Below are 11,082 nucleotides of genomic sequence, written 5' to 3' on the forward strand. Positions count from 1 at the left end.
CATCCGTCCTTTCATTCAATAAGTATTTACTGAGAACTCTATATGCCAGGTACGGATCAAGGTGCTGGGCAAACAGACAAGAGAGACAAAAACAGACAAAATTCCCTGACTTCGTGGAGCTGATGCTCTAGCTGGGAGATACTGACAATATACAAGATGAAGAATTGTATTCCATAGTGCATTTGAAGGTGGTAAGTGCTAAGGATAAAAATCAAGCATGGGAAAGGCCAGCAGGTGCCAAGTGGTAGAGGTGATGCTGTAATTTTGGACGTGAAGGAGGAGAGGCGGGGTGCCACGTGGATGAGAGAAGTGCGTCCCAGGCACGGGGCAACAGCATGTGCAAAGGCCCTGAGGAGAGGCATGCTCGGTGTGTATGAGGAACACAAGCAGGACTGTGGGCCTGGAGTGCAGTGAGTGAGGTGGAGCTACAGGGAATGAGATCGCAGAGGGGTTCCCCCCATTGCACCATGGGAATGCTCCTCTTGCAGTGCAACCGTAAGGGTCGTTATTGTCACTCTTGTTAGTTGGGTTCCCTGGGACACAGGCTTTGGGGTGGAGCCTAGTGCGCTCTCAGGATCGATATTTGGGCAAGGGAAGGGCAGGAAGCAGCACTGGGAAGAGAGAACAAGGACTCAGCCAACCTGATGGGGAACTTTGGAGCTGGGATGACCCTTCAGCATCACCCTGCGTTGTGGAGAGGGGGCTGGGCCATTATTCCCCTCCCCCGTACATCCACCAGTCACTGGATGGGGCTGCCCTTCAGAGGGGATGTGACCTGGGGCCAGGCTGCTCTCATCAGGGGTGGGCCATTCCCGCAGAAGCTGACACTCAGGGAGACTGACACTCGAGAATCCACACGCCCAGCAGCTGCGGAAGTAAGTGCTTCAGCCCTGAAGGGAGGTTTGGGGGGTGCATTGTCCAGCGCCGAGGACTCATGTTAAGCCAGGCACCCTGCTAAGCACTTTGTAATGGTCTCATTTAGTCGTCACACAAAACCTGTGAGTTAAGTATTACAATTAATTTCACTTTATAGAAGAGACCCAGAGATTGAGTAGCCTGTCCAAGGTCCACGCTACTAGGCAGCTAAATGGGGGTTCCAGCGCAGATGTATCTGACTCTAAAGAGTGAGCTCCTAACCGCTGGACTCACCTCCCTTGTTCCGAATGCCTTGCCTCTGTTGATACAGCCCAAGGGCAAGGCCACCACTTCACTACGCTGACTCATATCGGACAGTTGAGTACTCCTCCTATCTTCCTGGCCCACCTCTCTGTCCTGCCCTGGTGCTGTGGAATTTATGGGCCCTGATACGGGGTCCCTAATCCTTCCTGCCCAGATGCTCTCCTAAGAGTCAGCCTCTACTCCAGCATACAGGGGTCCCTTGGAAATTTGCCCAGCCATAGACCTCTGATGAGAGGGTTTATGACATTGAGGATACCAGGGTTGAACAGAGACCTTGGCCAACTGTCTTGGCCTTAGAGACCTTGGCCAACTGTCTTCATAGGGAGCAATGTTGAGGTCTGGGAGCTGCCTGAGGCTGACAGCCAGGAGTTGCAGGATGGAATCAGACTGAGTTGTATCCCTCAAACATCATACGTTGAAGTCTTAACACCTAGTACCTCAAAATGTGACTGTATCTGGAGATAAGGTCTTGAAAGAAGCAATTAAGGTAAAATGAGGCCGTTAGAGTGGGCTTTCATCAAATCTGACTGGTGACTTTTTTTTTTTTTTAATTTTACTTATTTATTTATTTATGGCTGTGTTGGGTCTTCGTTTCTGTGCGAGGGCTTTCTCTAGTTGTGGCAAGCGGGGGCCACTCTTCATCGCGGTGCGCGGGCCTTTCACTATCGCGGCCTCTCTTGTTGCGGAGCACAGGCTCCAGACGCGCAGGCTCAGCAATTGTGGCTCACGGGCCTAGTCGCTCCGCGGCATGTGGGATCTCCCCAGACCAGGGCTCGAACCCGTGTCCCCTGCATTGGCAGGCAGATTCTCAACCACTGCGCCACCAGGGAAGCCCTGACTGGTGTCTTTTTAAGAAGAGGAGATTAGGACATAGATGTGTGCAAAGGGAAAATCATGTGACCTTGGTGTTGAACCTAGGTCTAGCCCAACAGACCTAGACACCAGGCCTGTGCTCCTCCCTCAGCCCCAGTCACTGTGGCTTGGCATCACTCTGGAACTTAGCTTGGTGTAGGGCCAAGAGCACTAGTCTTGGAGTCAGAAAATCTGAGGAATTTCTCTTCATCTGTCTATCTGTGTGAACTTGAATAAGTCACTTAACCTCCCTGAGCTTCTATGTCCCCATCTGGGAATTGGAAGGAATGAAGGAACACTTCCTTCCTAAGGACCCATTCGACGTGCTGGCAGTTTCAAGGGCCTGGTGGGAATGTTGGAGGACCCAAGGACAGACAGCTTTCTGTCATCATAATCCCAAACACTTGACCAGAGCATTACGTTACATGAAAAGAGCCTGGCCTGTAATGGATGGTACCACATGCCTAATCCACTTCCAGGGAAAAGAGAAAAGCACACATGGGTGGTCCATCAGGGCCTGGATTACTGCCCTGGGCAACTGGCAGCTGTTCGAAGGCCACACCCTGCAGGTGGGAGGGTGGAGAAGGCGGGAGAGGGGGAGAAGGAGGAGGAGAGGTGAGCAAGCTCTCTCCACCTCTGAGCCTCTGAAGGGGACGGGCACAGCTATGTAGTACCGACCCTGGGGCTCAATAGGAGTGGGGATCATTAACCCCTCGGAACAACATGGAATGAGCAGGTATGCCATATAATAATCATGATACTAATAATAACATTAGCAGTTATTACGGGGGAGGTAATCCATCACTCAAACCCATGATTTCTTTCCTTTAAATTTGCGGAACCAAAATATTTCTCTTGTCAGTTCACCCTGAAGTTGGAAGTTCATAGTGGGAGTGAGGAGAGACAGTAACTCACTCTACCTAAATCCTCAAGTGATCGGTGGTTCATCCCTCTGTGGAAGAGAGCTATACAGTGATGGGAGCCTGCTGGTCAGGGGATTTCTGTCTCACTCCCGGGGCGCTTGGAAAATCAAGTTAGTCAGTACAGATTTCTCAGGAACCAAGGGGGTTGGTTGATCTTGAAGTAACTTTTATACAGGATTTTTTAATCATAAAATAACTTTTATACAGGATTTTTTTTTTTCTGGCTGTGCCATGCGGTATACGGGATCTTAGTTCCCAGACCAGGGATCGAACCCGTGCCCCCTGCATTGGGAGTGCAGAGTCTTAACCACTGGACCGCCAGGGAAGTCCCAAAGATTTTGTTTTTAATTTTGTGGGGTTTTTTAAAATTTATTTTTATTTTTGCCCACACCGTGTGGCATGCAGGATCTTAGTTCCTCGACCAGGGACTGAACCCGTGCATTGGGAGTGTGGAGTCTTAACCACTGGACCACCAGGGAATTCCCTTGGAGGCAAATATTGATAAATTGTCCCAGTTGCATAGCAGAGTTCTGAAACTTTACCTTGCTAGGAGTCAGAACCCTGGGTCCTCTTCCTCACAGCTACAGCAGAATTCGCATTAACACAGTTTTACTAACCGTAGTGAATACGTGCTTGTTTGTTGGGCCAACAGCACCTCCTCTTCAATCTACCACCTGTTAGATGTATAGCCTCTCTGTGCTTCAGTTTCTCCATCTTTAAAGTGAGGCTAGTAACAGTACCTCCCTCATAGCGTTTCCATGAGAAATAATACATTATTCAAATAATACAACACACTCACTTAATATATTAAGTGCTTGGAAGAGTGCTTGAAGCATACTAAGCATTCAATAGGCAAAAACTGTGAACCAAATAATAGAGTATCAAAGTTCATGCAGAGGGCTTCCCTGGTGGTGCAGTGGTTAAGAATCCACTTAACGCCAATGCAGGGGACACGCGTTCGATCCCTGGTCCGGAAAGATCCCACATGCCGCGGAGCCACTAAGCCCGTGCGCCACAACTACTGAGCCTGCGCTCTAGAGCCCGCGAGGCATAACTACTGAGCCCGCGTGCCACAACTACTGAAGCCCGCACGCCTAGAGCCCGTGCTCCGCAACAAGAGAAGCCACCGCAACGAGAAGCCCGCGCACCGCAACGAAGAGTAGCCCCCGCTCGCTGCATCTAGAGAAAGCCCGTGCACAGCAACGAAGACCCAACGCAGCCAAAATAAATAAAATAAATAAATAAATAAATTTATTAAAAAAAAAGTTCATGCAGGAAAAAGTACAGAAAGTGCAAGGAGAAATAGAAACACATTTGTAGTAAGGAAATCTATCTCTCTCAGCACGTAGGAGAGCAAGTGGACAAAAGATAAGCAAATATATAGAAGACCTAAAGAATATGATAAAGTCTATCTATATGTATGATCTTTTATTAGGTTATGCTGTGGTATAACAGCAACTTCCAAGGTTCAGTGGTTTGCAACAGCAAATGTTTATTTCATGGTCACATCACATGTTGGTTGGTGTCGCCTTTGGCTCTCATCCATCGGTTTTCTTTATTCTGAGATCCAAACTGAAAGAGGAGCCCCTCTCCAGGATATATCAGCATTGTGGCAGAGGGAAAAGAGCAATGGCACAGCCAGTGATGGCTCAAAGCTTCTGCTCCTTGTGGCTCAGATCACTTCTATTCATATTCTCCTGGCCAAAGTAAGCCACATGGCCAAGCCTGATGTCATTGAGACGAGGAGTTATACTCAATCCACAGGATGGCAATGCAAGTCATGTGGCAGCGGGCAGGAATTGTGTAGTCTTTTTACATGGATGGCAGCAAATGGTTGGGAACAATAATACAATCACAGTATCTTATTGATATATATCATATTCTGTACTATGTAATGCAGCTTGTAAGTACCACTGCACATTCACAAAAATTGAACATATGTTGGCCCACAAATAAAATGTCAATATATTCTAAAATGTAGAAAAAAAATTTTGCCTTCAGAAGCAGCAGACTCGTTTGTTTCAATTCAATTCTCCAGCTGAGAACAACTAGAAAAGCTAGAAAAGTATTAAGATAATCAGTGAGCTAAAGGCAGGGAGAATTTACAGGGCCAAGATCTGGAAAAGAAGGCAAGCCCAGAGAGCTGAGCCTGGCATTTGGCTCTGATTTTTCCCTGGAGGGGAAAGTGTCAATTCTGAAAGCCATAGCTGAGAGGGTGAGAAGTTGTGCAGATTCAGGACCCACTAAAGAGGAGCCTTGGTGACACCTTCTCAACCCCCAGGTTTTGAGTTGGGATCCTGAAGGGCTACATCCTAAGAGTAAGGGCTAACCAAAACTAGATTAATCCTAAAAAGGACAGAATTTCAGTTTAAAATCATCTCAGTCCTGAAATGGATTAAGCTAATCTGTTCCTAGCCTAGTTGTCTGCCAGAAACAAAACTATAGTGGAATATATCATTAACCAGAGCTTCACAATATCATGGTATCTTAAATTTTCTTAATAAACAATATTTTTCACTTAGTAAAAAATAGTGATAAAAGAAGACAAGGTATGATCCATATACTTAAAGGAAAAAATGAAGAATTGAAACAGATCCTTTAGTCCTAGTTAGCTGAGTTCTTTCTTTAAATCATGAATGGATATTGGATTTCGTCAAATGCTTTCTCTACATTAATTTATATGATTGTATGATTTCTGTTCTTTAGCTTGTTAATATGGTGGATTACACTAGTTGATTTTGAATGTTGAATCAGCCTTGCATACCTGGAATAAATCCTGCTTGGTTATGGTGTATAATTTTTTCACACATTGTTGGATTTGATTTGCTAATATTCTGTTGAGGATTTTTGCATTAATGTTCATGAGAGATATTGATCTGTAATTTTCCTTTCTTGTAATGCCTTTGTCTGGTTTTGGTATTGGTGTAATGCTGGCCTCATTGAATGAGTTAGGCAGTGTTTGCTCTGCTTCTAGTTTCTGGAAGGGACTGTAGAGTATTGGCATAGTTTCTTCCTTAAATGTTTGGTACAATTCACCGGTTATACCATCTGGGCCTCATGTTTTCTGTTTTGGAAGATTGACAATATTGATTCAATTTTAAAATATAGACCTCTTCATATTATCTATTTCTCCTTGTGTGAGTTTGGTAGTTTGTATCTTTTAAGGAATTGATCCATTTCGTCTAAGTTATCAAATTTGTGAGCATAACATTGTTCATAGTATTCCTTTATTATCCTGTAGTCCATGGGATCAGTAGTGATGGCTCTTCTTTCATTTCTGATATTAGTAATTTTTTTCTTCTCTTCTTTTTTTCTTGGTTTGACTGGTTAGAGTTTTATCACTTTTACTGATCTTTCAAAGAATCAGCTTTTGATTTCATTGATTTTCTATACTGTTTTTACTGTTTTCAGTTCCACTGATTTCTGCTCCAATTTTTATTATTTCTTTTATTCTACTTCCTTTGTGCTTAAATTGCTCTTCTTTTTGTAGTTTCCTAAAGTGGAAGATTAGATTACTGATATTAGATCTTTCTTCTTTTTTAATATGTACATTTCATGCTGTAAATTTCCCTCTAAGCATTGCTTTTGTTGCATCCCACAGATTTTGATAAGTTGTATCATTTAGTTAGCAATATTTTTAGATTTATTTGAGCCTTCTTCTTTGACCCATGTGTTGTTTATAAGTAGGTTGTTTAATTAATTTGACGATTTTCTAGCTATCTTTCTGTTTTGATTTCTAATTTAATTCCATTGTGATATATGAATATGTTTTATATGATTTCTACTCTTTTAAAATTGTAAAGTGTATTTTATGACCCACAATGTGGTCTATATTGGTGAATGTTCCATGTGAGCTTGTGTATTCTGTGGTTGTTGAATGGATTATTTTATTATATTTTCATGCTGTATTAGATTTAAGTTTAAAAAACCTTTTCAAATTATGTTACCTGCTATAGATCACTTTACCTACTCCTCTGTCTGGCAGCCAGTCTCTGGTCTCTTCAGCAATAGTGAGGTAGATACCTTTTCCTCAGGGAAGAGAAATCCATGGTTTGTTGCCTTTGCCAGTAATGAAAATGTTGGAGATCTAGGCGGCAAAGCTGTTGCCTTTGGCATCTTTCATATGAACCGTATCAAAACAGCCAGGATGTCTCTCCGTTGGTGATCATACCTACTCTTTTCAGGTTAGCACCTCTGGTCACCACCGTACACAGTATCCAAATCAATTTGAGTGGTGTCATTCACCTTGCTGAGGGGATTAGGGTAGCAGATAATTTGAGCATCACTGGTCACCGGCGAAGGGATCCCTTTTGTGCCCACAAAGATCTTTCTCCCTTTGCACAATTTGTACGTGGCCTCTTTGGGCATAATATGATGAACAGCAAAGCAACACTTGGTGTCATAGATTGGTCTTGTCAATGCTGATGACATCCATAAAACCAGCAGGGTGGGTTATATCAGTTCAGTCCTTACCATCAGTCTTAATGAGCTGCTGCCTGCAGATCTTCTTTACCTCCTACTGGAGCATACTTAAGTCTGTTACTTAGGAAAACGATGAGGGGGAAACATTCTCTCAGGTTGTGGGGATTGGTAGATGGACAAGGAGCAAACACGTTGGACAGTTTATCCAGTGTCCAATGTTTTGGAGTTGCTACACCCTTCAGATCCTTCTTGGAACTATGAGCCATGGCCGCGCTAGGTACTGAAAGAGCTGCATGGAGTATTCTATAAATGTCAATTCCATTAAGTCGATTGATAGTGCTGTTCAGGTCATCTATATCCCTACTGACTTTCTGCCTGTGTGATGTATCAATTACTGACAGAGGGTTGTTGATGTCTCCAACTATAATTGTGGATTTCTGTATTTGTTTTTTCAGTTCTAGCAATTTTGGCCTTGTGAAATAAAAGTGTCCCTATCTGCAGATGGCATGATTGCCTATGCAGAAAATCCCAGGGAATCTATGTAAAAAACTCTTAGAACTAATGAGTTCAGCAATGTTGCAGGATACAAGATCAACACACAAAAATCAATGGTATTTCTGTATACTAGCAATGAACATGTAGAAACTGATAATAAAAATTATAATACCATTTAAAGTTGGACAAGATATACTTAGGTGCCCTCAAGGAGCTTGCAGTGTAGCTATGTACTGATCTGTGCTGTGGCCCAACACAAAAAGATGAGCCTGGCCCATCAGGTCCTCTAAGGAACTTGTGGCTGGGGACTTCTAAAGGATGAGGTAGTGAGCAGAGGAGCCATAAGAAGAGACGTACCTCTGCCAAGTCCTTGGGGGGCTGAAGTTATCAGGGAGCATGAACCACAATAACGTAGAAGCCATGAATAGAGAAGTAAATAGTAGAGGGTGAGGAAATCAGTCTGCGACAGTAGCTATGGGCAATCAATGCAGAGTAGCTGGGCCATGTTAGTGGTCTGAGTGAAGATAAACAGAATTCTGGGTTCCCATGTATGTGCGTTGCAGTTGTCAGGACAATTTAGGTGACAAGTGATGGAAACCCACCTCAAACTAGCTTGAGCCAAAAAGGCATTTATTGGTTCACTAGACTGGGAAGTTCAGGGCTTGAGCTGGCTTTAGGGGCTTAAAATTGCTAGGGCTCTGCCCCTCCTTCCTTGTCTTGGGATGTTTTTTTCTCAAAAATTGACTTCATTCTGTAGATAATTTATTTCTTCTGTAGACGGCCACTGATGACTGAAGTTAGTTGGTTCTTAGTGTTTTGGGTGCTAGCAGAGAGAGAGAGATCCTCACCCAACATGCACTTCTCTGTGAAGAGTCTCACCGACCCAGCCTCAGTCAGGTGTTCACCCCTAGACCAATTCTGGCTAGAGAGATGGATTACCCTCATTGGCCAGCCTGGGCTATGATTAACAGCCTTGTCCTTCCCTCAATTAACCATATTAATTGAGGAGGAGTAGTTTCCTAAAGGAGAAACCCAGTATTCTTAGAAGACGGAGGAAGGGTTATGGGCCGACCAAAGCAGCCATGTCCACTCCATGGGGTCCCCTCTCTCCCCGCTCGAGGAAACTGGAAGGAATCTCTTTCTGGGAACCAGAAGGCTCTCCCTAGAATAAGTGCTGCCTGTCATGTCTCTCCTTTGGTTTTGGTTTTCTTGGTGTTTAGGGAAGTTCTGTGTGGCATGGTAAGGGGAAACAGCAAAGAGATTTGAGTCTGTACTAGCAGAAGGGGGCATGGTGGCCTTCCTGGCAGAGCTAGGCATTTGTCAGCATTGTGCTTGAGGAAGCAGAATCATGTGCTGGGGCATGGAATGGGCCCCAGCAAGGGCAGCTTGTGAGTGGAGAGTGCCACTGGGGCCTTGAGAGACCCAAGTGTACACGCCACTGTGGGCATCCCTGGCTTTCTGAGTGCACTTCTCTCCAAATCCTTTAGTCATAACACTATTTAGGCTGTCTTAAATCTCTTTTTTGTAATGACTAAACATACAAATAAAGAAATAATTAATGTTGTGAGATTGACAATTTACACTCACCCTACCCAGATAGGCAAAGAAGTTCAGCCTTCCTAACTTCCTATAATTCTTCTTATCTCACTTTGAAACTCCTGTTCCCATTGATGTAGAAGAGAAAAATCATGGACTTGGTAATTAAAGGATAGGAACTCTTCTGCAGATTAAGGCCATTTTTTTTTTTTTAGGTACTTCAATCTAACTAAATGCTCAGTCTTTTCGACTTTCTTCTCCAAACACTTCTGCTATCCAAGATGGCATCTGGCATGGGGAGATTCCTATGTATCTTCAGGGAGAGGGAGTCCCAGATCCACACGGGGGTCTCTGTGCTGCCCTCTGCGTTCTTGCTGGCCGCTGTGGCCATGTCCTTTGTCCTACCTGGTCACTGAGTGTCTTGCTGGCATCTGCTGCTGAAGGGTGCATTAATGAAACTCGGGAGGTGGACCACCAAGCCCTGATCATGCCACCACTGCCCCACTCAGCCCAACCTTGGGTCTTACTGGTGCTGAAGATCTTCCCCAAGCACGAATGTGTGCAAAGTGCCGTGGCACCACGATTTCAAGAGAACGGGTAATTGGACAGTTTAATACTCTGTATCATTGAATTTAAGAAGCACTGTTATTTTGCATACCCCTAACAAAGTGAATATGTTGCCAGCTAAACCATGAAATACCATTGCTTGTAAGATGCGTCTCAATTTCAGAGATGAGAAAAGTGCATCACAGAATCATTAAAATATGGCATTTTGTAATTAGTGTAATGGTTAAGAGCCCTGATACTAGAGCCAGGCTGCTTGGGTTTGAATCCCAGCTCTGCCATGTCCAAGCTCTGGGGTCTTGGGCCAGTCACTCACTGTCACTGTGCTTTCGTTTCCACGACAGTATAACGGGGATGGATCAACTTCCTGGTGGTGTTGTGAGGATTGAATATATGTGTAAAGCATTCCAAATAGTGCCTGGCACATAGTAAGCACTATATGTGTTTGCTATTTCTATTATAAAATATCCATCACATCTGCAGATAAGGGATAAACCGCTTTACCACCACCTCACCGGGTAAGCAGGGCTCTTGCCAGCCCTCCACAAAACTCTTGGCAGCCCTTACCAAGAAGGGGTTCCTTGCTGCCCCACTGCCAATTTGGGGCTGTCAGGCACCAGTGGGACCATAAGCCAACCTGGGCATGTCTGAGGCCCGTCATTTCCAACCAGATCTCTCATCACGGTAATCCTCAGACACTTCAGGAAAGACAAGCCCCTTCCTCACCCAATGTCCCCATCCCCTTATCGCTATGACCATTCTCACCTTGGCTTCTCCCAACTCTTGCCCCTCCCCGGCAAGCTCTTTCCAAGAACTCCCATTCCACTGCAAACAAATGCCACTATCCTCTCAGTCTCTTCCCAGAAGGCTTTCTTCACTGTCTTGCAGCCCTAACTGGAGAATGGCCACACCCCCGCCCTGCCACTGTTAGGGTGCCAACTCCTCCACCACATCCCATCTTGGGGAGAGAGGGGTCAGGTTCTCCCAGCTCCTTTATGCTGGGTCTAGACTAGGGCATGATTATTCTACTGTCAAAGCTGACCCTTCTATGAGCCTTAAACTATCAAGCTGAACATTTTGTCTTAAAAACAAAGGAGTTTTAAATTCTGCA

General features: G+C 44.6%; 1 pseudogene; it reads right to left on the reverse strand.

Moving 5' to 3' along the window:
• Window positions 1-6,904: 6,904 nt before the first annotated feature.
• Window positions 6,905-7,642, reverse strand: LOC137757080 (small ribosomal subunit protein eS4, X isoform-like; annotated as a pseudogene).
• Window positions 7,643-11,082: the final 3,440 nt, after the last annotated feature.

This window comes from Eschrichtius robustus, chromosome X, assembly GCF_028021215.1.
Source record: "Eschrichtius robustus isolate mEscRob2 chromosome X, mEscRob2.pri, whole genome shotgun sequence".
NCBI classification, from domain to species: domain Eukaryota; kingdom Metazoa; phylum Chordata; class Mammalia; order Artiodactyla; family Eschrichtiidae; genus Eschrichtius; species Eschrichtius robustus.